Below are 13,905 nucleotides of genomic sequence, written 5' to 3' on the forward strand. Positions count from 1 at the left end.
GATTATCCAATCCCTGTGACAAACCTCCAATTTCTACTCCAAATTGGGAAAGAATTATAGGGAACTTCCCTAATCTGCAGCTCTCTAGTCAACATGAATTTCTTTCACAGAAATAAGCATTTTCCATCCAAGAAATACTTGAGCAGCTCCTAAACAAGTACTTAATATTTCAAGTAAAACACACAGAGCCACAGAAAGTCTGCCATGAAGAATAAGCACTATCATAAGTGCTTGTTAAATTGGTATTTCAAATGATGCATCTCTTTCTCCTTTCTGGTTTTTCAGAAGCTGAGAAGCCCCTGTTCATCTATTTCCTGCTAGTCACCCCCTCTGCTGTTTCCACTTTTTTATATACCAAAATTTAAAAAAAAAAAAAATCATGTACTGCCTCTGGTACCATCTTCAGGCAGGTCTCATCTTACCTGGATCTTGAAACTCTTTCTATCTCCTGCCTTGGTAATTATTTTTCCTAATCTCATTTTTTCATCTAAAGACTCAACACAACAAGTAATAATTGCACATAAAAACATTCATCCCTGGAATATGGTGGCTGTGTTCTCCCCTCAGTTAAGCTGATGATGCTGTAGCAACCAAGGTGCTCCTACCAAGGTTGTGGAAAAGAAGGTAAAGCAAACTGAGAAACCATGGACACCTCCAACTACGGCAACTTGAGATAGACTTTAAAAAACAGGTAGAATTTTAACACAAGAAAAATGGATGTGGAAGGCATTCCAGGAAGAAGATAAATCAAGAGTGAAATGTCAGAAGTTGAAAATTATGGAGCATATTTAGCTTGGCTGAATCAGGAACAAGATTTCTACATTATCAAAGTAAAAGTTAGCCTCAGATGTTAATTAACGTCTAGTTGGGTCTTTGTCCTTTATGTTTCATTCACTATAACTGGAGGCCAGAGAAAGGCCCTATGGGAAAATGAAAAAATACTGAAGCAAGGCTAAAGAATCAACTGTTGGAACTAGAAACATGGGGATTGGATAAATTTTCTCTACAGAGGCTATTGTATCCTATCAAATGGAACATTACTATAATTTCCATGTAATCTTAGTTTGATATTTGCATACATATAGGATTATCTACACATTTAGTATATATGATTCAATTTTTAAATATATGTACACTCTTACTCTCTCTCCCTCTTTCTCCCTCTCTCTCTCCTCCCTCTCCTCCCTCTTCCCCCTCCCCTCCCTCGCCCCCCTGCCCTCCCCCTCACTCCCCCTCCCCTCCCTCTCCCCCCTCCCCCTCTCTCCCCCTCTCCTCTCTCTCTCCCCCTCTCTTCTCTCTCTCTCTCTCAAAAAAAATATATGTACGACCTCATACACATCTGTATTTGACTGTATATATAGTCATTCATATTTATACATGCAGACATGGCATGTATGCATACATATATGTGTGTGTGTATATACAGTATGTCTATGTGTGTGTGTGTGTGTGTGTATATATATACACACACACAGAGATCATTAAATAGCAAAAGCATCTTGAAATGAAAAACAAAAAGTCTGATACCTGTCCCAAATTTTTTACTGACATATGTTCAATCAATCTTATCTAATATTTAAAATGTTAATGTTAACATATCTTAACACACTGAAGAATATCCCCCTAATATATTTCAAAATTACCTGTTTTAAAATAATCTAGTAGTAATATAATTCATTTCTTTTCCTTTTTAAATAAAAGGCAGAATTCAGATGAAGTTTCACTCAGAAAATTCTGGAAAAGTACCCATCTTATGGACATACTGTGAACATTAACCTAGGTCAACATAGTCTTTTTAATCAAAATAACCTACTCCAGAGCAATATGGGTCAGGATTTAAGGCAACAAATTCAAAATTATATAAAATGTCCACATTTTCAAAAGAGTCCCTAAAACTTGTTTTCAACTTCGACCCTTCCTCCCACCACTTCTGAGATAAGGTTGTGTTGTCCACTTCCATCTTTCACTTGAAAATCTTTCCTTAGATTATATAACTCACATGCTCTAATCCTCCCTTCCTCCTATTTATTGTCAGAGTAAATATGGATGACCTACTTCAGATTTTCTTCCTGTTTTTTAAAATAAAAATTAATATAGAATATGGAAGCATAAAAGTTTTAAAAATACAGTTTGGGATTAGTTGTGTCAGACAAAGCACACAAGAAACTGCCATTATGCAAAGTTGAGATTATATGTTTCCACTGGACTTTACCAATTTCCTTAACTGATCTACATTAATCCCCAAAATAACCTCTAAAATGACATCCATCCAACCTCACAAAAACAGCCTGATTTTTTTAAAAAGTTTCCATTGTGTTTATTTCATAACATAGAAAAAGGAAAACTGTCTTACTAGAAATGAAGTGTCAACAAACGATCCTCTTAAATATGATCCTTGCAGAAAATTCTTTGTTCCTTTTTCACAAAATGCAATTCCTTAAAAAAAAAATATGGATTATTACTCTTGACTCTAAAAAATAATTAAATATATGTTTCATTATGATAAAATTCTAGCACACAACACCACTCCAGGCAGACACACAAATCCATGCTGAATGACAGAAAATTAAATTAGTTAAAGTCATTTGTTTTATTTGGCTAATACAATACAATGCTAGCCAAATGAGTGCTTCTATTGTCACTAATCCATTTTTAAGGAAGTAATACTCAAATGTTTAGTAATATTATCTGTATTGCAATATTCAAAAATTAGCTCCTTAGTTCCCATTCTCTTATCCATCATATCATATGACAGGCTTTTATTATCTATTCTGTGTGTGTAAAGCCTACTGCACTTATCAGTTGTGATAAAAATTTTAAACTAGTTTTAGTTAAAAATGTTCACTGTGTTATATTTTCATTTAGAAAACTATCACTAAATCAGTGATTTGTATCACCGTAAATGTCTCCGATTCTAGCACAAAGTGTATACTTTTACTTTTGACTACCTATCTTTCAAAGGGCAAAATGAATTTTAAAATAATAAACAAAAAAGTGACAAAAGTAGAAAACTGCTCTCTCAATAACTCAGTTCAATGCTCAATGAAGTAACAGTTGTGAAGCAAGATGCATAAAGAATAACCCAGTCCTGCTACATTCTTACTTGGAGAGAGTAGCAAGGCATTTGGGTAGAAAAGAAAACAATGGTAGAAAATACCTTTTCTTTTCACCCTGGTTGACCAGGATCATTATTATGATGCTAATGCAATAATGAAGAATTACATGATTGGTAATTCAAGCAACCTCAAGTAAATCTGCTTTATAGAATGAAAATGGATAATTTCTGCACAGAAACACCAGTATTAAAAATATTTCAACAGTTTTAACTATTACAATACTTCAGTTTTGTTTTTATTTGAAAAGCAACATGTCCTCCAGAGGGGAAAAAATTGCCAAGTATTCTTTCTATATTAACAAATTAAGTAATAAAAACTCAAAATTTAAAAGGTACCAAAATAAGTCTCCCTTTTATTTTTCCCAAGGTAAAAGGAGCTCGCTTCAAAGAGCCAATGTTATACTGAAATGCAGAAAATGAAAAATTCCTCAAACTTAGTTGCATTATTAACTAACTTCTAAGTCCAATAATTTCAAGTCCAATAGTACCAAGGTGATACTACTATTCACGAGTTCTCAATCTATAAAGTTAAATTATTATTTTAATATCTGTGAGCTTTGTAACCAGCTTTGAATGTCACCATGGAAATTAAAGTTGAGTAATTTCTTCTATTATTAATGCAAATTTAATGTTGAAACATTATGGTACACATTCTTACACCAAATTTTTTTCCTTACTTAATAAATGTACTGTTATTGATTATTTGTGCTTTATACAAAGTTCTCCAACAGTTTCTAAAAGGAAAACATTAAAAATCAAGTTTTAAAGGTTCTTTTATAATAATGAAACATACTGCCACTTTCAAAAACTAACACCAAACTAAAATATTAATGCTGTAGCCAATTATCATAAAATTTCATATAACTGAAAAATATCATTGCTTCTGCCTATCCAAAAGCAAGAGGCTTCTAGTTGCTATCCCTTCTCACCCTCTACTATCCATTAATCTAAACTGTCCTTAACCTGGACTAGAAGCCAGACTTTAAATTTTTATCTCTACCTGGGAACTAACTTCCCCTTTATCTCTAAAATGGGTCAAAGGTCCAGTTCAATGGCATCTTCTATGAAGCCAACCCCAGGAAACATTTACTGTCATCATCAATTCCAGGGGGCAAAATTTTTACAGTTAGTTTTGCAAGTGTGAGCTTTCTCTATTATACTATATATGCTTTTTTTAATTAAAAAAGGTAACTTTGTATTTTGTTCATTTTTATATCCTTAATATGTAGTACACATTTCACTGTAATTCATTCAGACTATATTTACTGATAATCTAACAGATTCCAGGCGTTTTTTTTAAGAGAGAGAGAGAGAGAGAGAAAGAATTTTTTAATATTTACTTTTTAGTTTTCGGTGGACATAACATCTTCATTTTATTTCTTTAATGTGGTGCTGAGGATCGAACCCAGTGCCCGCGCATACCAGGCAAGTGCTTGAGCCACATCCCCAGCCCCTCCAGGCATTTTTCTAGTTGCTAGGAAGACATTCCTACCCCTATAGCTGACCTCATGAAGTTTACACTCTAGTGGGGGAGCACTGTAATACAAGGTAAATAACAAATATAGAATACGAATACACACACACACACACACATACAGTTGTTAATAAATATCAAAAAATAAAAATAAAAAAGAAGGAAAGGAAGAACTGACAGAGGAAGGAAATTAAAATTATAGAAAAGTATCCAGGGAAGGCCTAATGCAATAACAACTGCAAAAGCATCAGTAATATGTAGGTATTATGTTATGATAAATCAGTATACTAATTGTTTTACATGTATTAACTGATATAAGTCCAAAACCAAATCTACTGTTGCATTATTATCTTCAAACAGAAACTGAAATAATGAAATGACTTTGCAAGTCACTCAACCAGTGAAGTGGCAAAGCCAGGGTTAAAATTTAGGCATTAACTGATATATAATCACAATTCAGTTAATACTTTTGTTGAATAAACCAAACAAGTAAAAATGAATACCTACTACAGCAATAAATTTTTTTTTTAAAGAGAGAGTGAGAGAGGAGAGAGAGTGAAAGAATTTTTAATATTTATTATTTAGTTCTCGGCGAACACAACATCTTTGTTGGTATGTGGTGCTGAGGATCGAACCCGGGCCGCACGCATGCCAGGCGAGTGCGCTACCGCTTGAGCCACATCCCCAGCCCAACAGCAATAAATTTTAAAAATAGCCAAACAAATCTGTCTCAGAAAACCAATTTTAGTAGCTTCAGATACATACTGCACATCAGAAATTATAGATGACAGATACCATGACAAATAGGTAACTGCTATCAACAAAAATATTTATAAATACTGCAAATTTCTCAATACCTTTTAAAATATATTTTGTTTCTATGAGACAATTACCAGGACTAAAAACAAAGACAATATCATGGATAAGTGGGATATTGTGATACACAAGAAATATATGTATGTGGTCTCTGCCCCTGGTTTCTGGTACAGGATCCATAAATCCCTTGGAATCTCTGGAGTAATAATCATGTCTTTTGTATGCTACTGAAATTATTTTGACTAGGGTTCCTAGATAGCTTCAGGATATGCACTGGTCACAAGAAAGACTAAGGTTTAGACTTTCAGCTGCAAACTCTCTGGGCTAGGAAGAAGTGCTAGAGGTTAAGTTGATCACTATGGTCAAAGATGTCGTCAATTATGGTAATGGAGGCACCCTTAAAAACCAAAAGGAAAAGATTTGGAGGACATAATAAACACATGGGGATGCCCCACAGGTAGCATGTCAGAACAAAGTGCTAAACTCCTTCCCACATTCATTGCCCTATGCATCTCTTCTATCTGGCTGTTAATCTGTATCCTTTGTAAAATCCTTAACAACATCCTTTATAGGCTGAGCATCCCTAATTCGAAAATCCAAAATCAGAAACATTTTTAGAACCAGCTATTACCCCACAAGTAGAAAATTCCATACCTCATCTCTTGTGATGGATGAAAATCAAAACACAAGCACACACAAAATACTGGATAAAATCACCTTCAGGCTATGGATATGAGGTGTACATGAAACAAAAATGAATTCTGAACTTAGACTTGGATTCCATTCCTAAGATCTCATTATGTAAATGCAAATATTTCAAAATTTGAAAAAAAAGAATCTAAAATTTGAAACAATCTTGGTTCCAAGTTTAACAGATAAGGAGTATTCAATCTTTATGATAAATGAGTAAACATGTGTTTCCCTGCCTTCTGTGAGCTGTTCTAGCAAATTAATTAAACCCAGAGAGAGGGTTGTGGGAACCTCTGATTTATAATCAGTTGGTCAGAAGTATAGATTACAACCTGGGACTTACACCTAGTATCAGAAGTCTTATGGGACTGAGCCCACAAACTGTGGTGCTGATGCCCTCTCGAGATAGTATAAGAATTAAAGTAGGGTCGTGGTTGTGGGTGGCTCAGCAGTGGAGCGTTCACCTAGCACATGCAAGGCCCTGGGTTCGATCCTCAGCACCACATAAAAATTAATAAATAAATAAAGGTATTGTGTCAAATACAACTAAGATATTAAAAAAAAAGAATTAAAGTAAAGGACAGCACATGGTTTCCACTGGAGATGTGCACAGTGTGTGGGGTTAAAAAATTCTCACAAACATTTTGGTGACCAGAGTTTAAGTACTGTGTGATGAGTAATGAGGTAATAATAATAATAATAATAATAATAATAATAATAATAGTAATAATAATGTAATAAGGTAATAAGAGCAAGAAAAACACATTTTTCCCTACCTTAAACAAAAAGTCACTTAAAATGTGTTTAAATAGAAGATACTATGAAAGAAATGAGACCTCTGAATGCATTATCATTGCAAAAATAGTTAAATGTTTTATACTGTGGTACAAGTTAGTTGGCTTCCAATTGTTCACATTAGTAAGAAAGGTTAAATAAAACGACCACATCAGCCTATGGTACTTTAAACACTCAAAATTATCTCATAGTTGGTAATTATCAAAATCTCACTGGACACCACTGTCCTGGGCATAATGCAATGCAAAAGAAAACAAATTTCCATACGAAAACATGCAGAAAAGTTAGTCCAAATTAAAACAATTCAAAAGTCAAAAATAAAACTAGGTAAAAAAAAATAAGTAAAAAGACACATGCATAATTCATACACAAAATAATATATATTTGCTTAATTATGAATTTCATTTGTAATCAGAACATGCTTAAGAGCAATGGTATTTTTTATTCAAATAAGAGTCAGTTCATATGGACACCCAACTAACTCATGTCTTAGAAAGATTTTAACTACCAGCCATAATGTACTAATTGGTACCAGACATATTCTCCCACTGAACTCAACTAGAAAACTGAGCCACATATAAAATTATAATGTTAAAACACCGAACAAGGGGGCTGGGGATGTGGCTCAAGCGGTAGCATGCTCGCCTGGCATGCGTGCGGCCCGGGTTCGATCCTCAGCACCACATACCAACAAAGATGTTGTGTCCGCCGAGAACTAAAAAATAAATATTAAAAGTTCATTCTCTCTCTCTCTCTCTCTCTCTCTCTCTCTCTCTCCTCTCACTCTCTCTTTAAAAAAAAAAAAAACAAAAACAAAAAAAAACGAACAATGAATAGCTCAGCACTGTAATACCTGGGAAAAGAAAAAGTGTCCCCTACAAATGCTTGGGATGCACCATCAGGATGGTGGTGCAGAGAACAGAAACCGGGGAGAATATGGAGGGCTCTTGGAGTAGAAGATATAGAGATGAAAATTTAGGGATACTGATATAACAGGAACATGCAGGGCGGAATAACAAAGACGACAGAGCTCAGGAGATAAAGTGCTCCTGAAATCTGCAGAGGATATCACTGCCCAAAAAGTAAATAAAACAAGCCAAAAATGTAATCTGAAATGTCCTAGAAATCACATTTGAAAAGCAAAATGCAGCAGGTGAAATTAACTTTAATATAATGCATTCAATCCAATATACTAATAATATCATTTCAGATACAATTGATAAGTTTAAAAAAATGAGATTTTTTTTCCTATACTAAGTCCCTAAAGTTGAAATTGTACTTCACACTTAAATAACATTTAAATCCAGAAATACTGTAATTCAAGCACTGAGCCACATATACCTAATGGCTACCATACCTGACAACACAGTTTTACAGTTTTTCACTGAATGTGAAGCTATGCACGAATAAAATGAAACTCTACAAGGCTAAGCAAAGAACACTGACCAAAGAGCAGCAGGCTCAAATATTCTCAATGATTACATTAAGAATGGGGGATATGTTCAAGTTCTGACCAGAAGGGAGAAAGTCCCCATGGAAACTGAAGCAAAATCATTCCTTATTAGGGTGAATTACTGGTCCTATAGACCTCACAGAATAACATTTGAAAACAAGTCTAACTGGCTCAATATTTTAAATTTAACAGTCTCCAAAAGCAAAATTAAAATCTCTTAAGACAAAATTAATAAAATTCAGACAATCATGTAGTGAATATCTAGAAGTTAATCAAAACTTACTGAACATAATGAAGAAATGTGTAACTCATACCTGGGTAAATATTTGACAAGAAACCCAGAAAGAAAGTAACTGATGATATCTTTAAAGACATAAAGCTGAAAATATCACAAGCATATTAAAAGATTTAAAAACAAACAGGAACAAAAAAATAGACATGATTTTGAGAAGAATCAAATGGATTTTTCTAAAGATGAGAGGGCAATATCTCAAATTTTAAAATAAACTGGATGGACTTAACAGCAGTTTAAACAATATAGGGAAAAAGATCACTAAATTGAAGATTTAAAAATAGGAAGCAAAGAGAAGAAGAAAGAAGAGTATCAAAAAAACTGAAAATACCAAGGACAGTTAAAAAATAAAAATTAAAGAGGTATAACTGTGGTCCCAGAAGGAAGGAGAGACAGAAAACTATATCTGAAGATATAGTGACAAAAGGATTTCTGAAGCTGAGGGAAAATTGAATCCACTTATTCAAGAAACTCAATGAACGTAAAGTAGATTAAGCACAAAGAAACTACAATAAGGCACAAAATGAACTGATAAAATAGACATGGAGAAAAATTTTAAAGCAGCTAACAGGTGGTAGGAGAATATATAACACCTAAAACACAGTTAAAACTTATCACAGACTTCTTGTAAAAAGTAATGTCAAAGCAAAGTAAGCCAATCCCAAAAAACCAAAGGCCGAATGAACGTTTTCTCTGATAAGTGGATGCTAATCCATATGGGGGAGGGGGAGATTGGGATGAGTGGAGGACCTTTGGATGGGGCAAAGGGTGGGAGTAAGGGGCATGGGGTAGAAAAGGTGGTGGAATGAGATGGTCATTATTATCCTGGGTACATGTATGATTGCACAAATAGTGTGACCCTACTTTGGGTACAACCAGAGAAGTGAAAAATTCTGCTCCATATGTGTACAATGAATTTAAGAGCATTCTGCTGTCACATATAATTGATTAGAATAATTAAATAAATAAATAATGCTAACAAGTTTAAACAAATGAATAACATTGGTAAAGTACTACAAAGAAAAAAAAACTGTCAACTAAAATCTACATAAAGCAAAAATATCCTTTACTGATGAAAGGGAAATAAGAATATTTTAAACAGACAAAAGCAGAGATGAACTATCACAACCAGGCCTGCCCTACAGGAAAAATGGAAGTTCTTCAGGAATAAAAACAACAACAACAACAACAAAAAAAAAACCCAGTAGCAGAACTGTACAATATAGACTGAACCCTACAGTAGAAATTAGTAATAATGTTCACCAATTGTTATCAAAGTACTATATCACTGTAAGATGTTACTAATAGGAGACAGTGGTCAGAGGTGTAAAATGTGACAAATTCAAGAAGTATGCTATAAAAGGCTACAGCAACCACTAAAAAGACAAAGTAGGAAAGACAGTGGAATGAGATGGTCATCATTACCCTAAGTACAAGTATAAAGACACAAAGGATATGACTCCACTTTGTGTACAACCAGAGAGATGAAAAATTGTGCTCTATATGTATAATATGAATAAAGAATTATATTGTCATATATAACAAATTAAAATTAAATTATTATTAATTAAAATTAAAAAAATTAAAAGACTAATAAAGAAAAACAAAGTGGAATGCATATTTTTTAAATAAAAAGAAAAAGGAAACACAAAGTAGGTGGAACCTATAGAAAACAACAGTGGCAATACTTAAACCCAACTATATCAATAATTAGTATAACTATACATGGTCTAAACATCTCAATTAAAAGGTACAGACTGTCAAATAAGATTAAAAGCAGAGATTCTCAGACTGGATTTTAGAAAGCAAGACCCAATTGAGTGTTGTCCACACAATATCCACTATAAATATAGAAATACAATTAGGTTGAAAATAAAATAGAAAAGGACATGTCTTCAAATACTGATGTTAAGAGAAATGGGGTACCTTTATTAATAATAGAAAAAGTAGATTTCAGAAGAAGGAATATCATCAGGAGTAAAAAGACATTTTATAATGCTTACAGTTTCAATTTACTAAAATTACAAAATAATTCTACAAGTTTATGCAGTCAATACTAGAGTTTCAAAATACATGAAGCAAACATTAGCAGAACTAAAGAAGAAATACACAAATCTACAACAGCTGTAACATTCAACATTCCTTCACAATAACTGATAAAATGAGTAGACAGAAAAATCAGTGAAAACATAAGCCCTAAACAACACTACAAACTGATTCTTCATACCTGAACACTACAACCAACCACATGAGAACAAATATGCAAGTGTATACGAAAAAACAACAAAGGACACTGAAAACTGAAACATTCCACTTTGAAAGATACCATCAGGTGATTAAAATATCCACAACACAATGAAGAGAATAAAAAAGACTTCTATCCAGACTATAAAGATCACAGTGCAAGAAGAAGGGCAAACAATTCAATTAAAAATGGGCAAAAGATATGAATAGACATTTCACCAAAGAAAACATGGAGATGTATAAGTAAATGAAAAATGTTTAATACCATTACTCATTAAAGAATTGTAAATTGAGGGCGGGATTGTGGCTCAGGGGTAGAGCGCTTGTCTAGCACAGGCAAGGCCCTGGGTTCGATACTCAGAACCACATAAAAATAAATAATCAAAATAAAGGTATTAAAAAAAAGAACTGTAAATTGAAACTATAATACGATGCAACTATCTGCCCACTAAAATGGCTAAACTGAAAAAGCTGACAATACAAAGTGTTGACAAAGCTATGGAGAAACCAGAACTCTTATTCACTGTTGGTGAGACTGCAAAATCATACAACTACTTTGGAAAACAATCACATAGTTTCTTACAAAGTAAAACACGCTTACCATGTGACCCAGCAATCTTACTTTTTGGTATTTACCAAAGAAAAATGAGAACATAAGTCCACACAAAGGTTTGTACTCAAATGTTTCTAGTTTTATTCACAACAGCTTCAAACTGAAGACAATCAAAATATCCATCAAAGAAAAATGCAATACAAACACATATGAAACACAGATCAATAGTAAAATGAAACAAATTACTTATAAATACAAACATGGATAAACTGCAGCAACATTGTGCTGAAAAGCTGTGTCTAATTAAAGGGTTTTTCTGATCTCACAAAGACTAAGAACAACCAACACCATCTTTTGAGTTGTTTCCTCATCTAAAAAGTAGTACGGTAATGGTTTCTATAACTCATAAGTTTAGTAGTAAGGATTAAATAAGCATGTAATGTCTTTAGTATAGTGACTTGTATATGGTAAAAACTCTTAAGTGCCTGCTAATCACTGTAGCTGTTTTTTTAATCATAGTTACCATTCTAATTACCTGTGGAAGAATAGGCACTCCCATAAGTAAACAGCAAATGGACAAATACAAAGATGTAGAATGCCACTGGAAGTCTATTTCTTAACAGCATCCCTATAAAAAGTCATCATTTTGTTCAAAATATTGGAAAGACAAGTATTACAACAAAAGCCAAACTAGACATTTGCCAATATATTTGGAATCATTAAATATCTGAGGCTAGAATTAAAAAAAAAATAACACCAAGGTCCATAAAAAGAAATATCTCTAAGTCAATAAAGTTTCACAGAAGCAAGCATTTAAGAAACAAGTGTCTGGACATACACATTAAACTAGGAATTGTTCCAATGCAGGAAGTAAACACACACACACACACACACACACACACACACACACACAAATTTCAATAGGTGTGAGCAAAAAGCAAAGCAGGTACAGAATGGACAGATGAATAAAACAAAATTACGCATAACCTTGGAAAGAGGAAAACACTTTAATTTAAAACAAAAAAAAAATACAAAGGTTAAGAGAATAGGCAAGGTTAATTCTATCAACTAGAATAATGTATAATTCTAGCCCCAATGCTAGGTAAAATAAAAGATGGGTTCTTATAAAAACTCAACTAAGGGCTGGAGTTGTGGTTCAGTGGTAGAGCACTTGCCTGGCATGTGTGAGGTCCTGAGTTCTATCCTCAGCACCATAAATAAATAAATAATAGAGCCATTTACAACGAAAAAAATTTTTAAATGAATAAAAAATAAAATCTCCACTAAAACACAACCTATTATATTCTTAGCTAATGGAGAGAGAAAGTAGTGTAGAATAGCATTTATGTCATAATGTGATATTATGATATAATGTCAAGAAATGCCCATTTTCCCCCATCCCCTTCTACTTCCATCTATACTACCCAAACTATCCAAGAGCCTCCCCAAAAGTAAGAGATATAATTCATATACCATACAACTCACCCAAAGTATACACTTACATGTTATTTTTTTATTTTCTCAGAATATGCCACCATCCCCACCACCCAATTCCAGTACATTTCCATACTCATATAAAGAAACTCAAGTACCCATTAACAGTCACTCTTCATATCCCACCTCTACCCTAAAAGCCCTTACTCCTCAGCCTATGCAGTGGGGCACCAACTTTCTGTCTGTATAGATTTGCCTATTCCCAGCATTCATACAACTGGAATTACACAATAGTGGTTCTTTTGTGACTCACTTCTTTCACTTAACATCATGTTTTTAACATTCGACCATGTTGCAGATGTATCCATACTTAACTTCCTTGTATTGCCAAATAATATGGGAGTAAAACATTTCACTTTTTCCTTCAGCAATCAAGGGACATCTGGATCGTTTCTACTTTTTGCCTATTATAAAAAATGCTGCTAAAATCACTGGTACACAAGTTTTTACAGATATATTCATTTCAAGCTATTATCTAAATTAAAACCTCAGAAAGTATTTAGATTTTCTTTTCTATAATAACATTTCCTTATGATATCTAACACCTCCCCCCTAGTGATACTCATATCCGGTGTTATGCCACAGGTTAACTAGGCACTTTGGGTAAATTAATAATACTTACTTTATTCTCCCAAATAATTTATCATTCCTACCCCAAATCTATAATCAGCAACCATATTTAAAGTTTTCACAAATTTACTGCATGTTGATGATGCTCTAATCCTTTAAGTGAAAGATATGCCTTCTCAGATGCTAAAATTCCATTTGGTCTGTCATTCAAACCAACCTTATGGGTGCAACCTTCTGAGCTAACATTAGAGAAATCTATCCCCTTTAGTGCCCCCAACTACCACCCCCACACACACACATAGTTTAAAAATTGGTACACTTTGAAATGTAACACTATAGACTTAACATAAGGGCCAAACACACATCACTTAAGTTAAACAATATGGTAAACTGTCAAAGTCTATCAGAC

At 33.5% G+C, this 13,905-nt stretch overlaps 1 protein-coding gene across 8 annotated transcripts in view; it reads right to left on the bottom strand.

The window, feature by feature from the left end:
• The window catches only part of MEF2A (myocyte enhancer factor 2A), a 159,114-nt gene that overhangs the window by 127,580 nt on the left and 17,629 nt on the right, over positions 1-13,905 (bottom strand). For 6 of the 8 annotated variants that reach the window (XM_081288993.1, XM_081288999.1, XM_081288997.1 and 3 more), the window contains exon 2: positions 2,354-2,436. The exons of the other annotated variants lie outside the window; for them this stretch is intronic. The gene's annotated coding sequence lies outside the window, so the exon portion shown is untranslated. The remainder of the gene's footprint in view (positions 1-2,353; positions 2,437-13,905) is intronic. 8 annotated transcript variants of the gene reach the window in all.

This window comes from Spermophilus citellus (assembly GCF_964194105.1).
Source record: "Spermophilus citellus genome assembly, chromosome: 4".
In the NCBI taxonomy this organism is placed as follows: domain Eukaryota; kingdom Metazoa; phylum Chordata; class Mammalia; order Rodentia; family Sciuridae; genus Spermophilus; species Spermophilus citellus.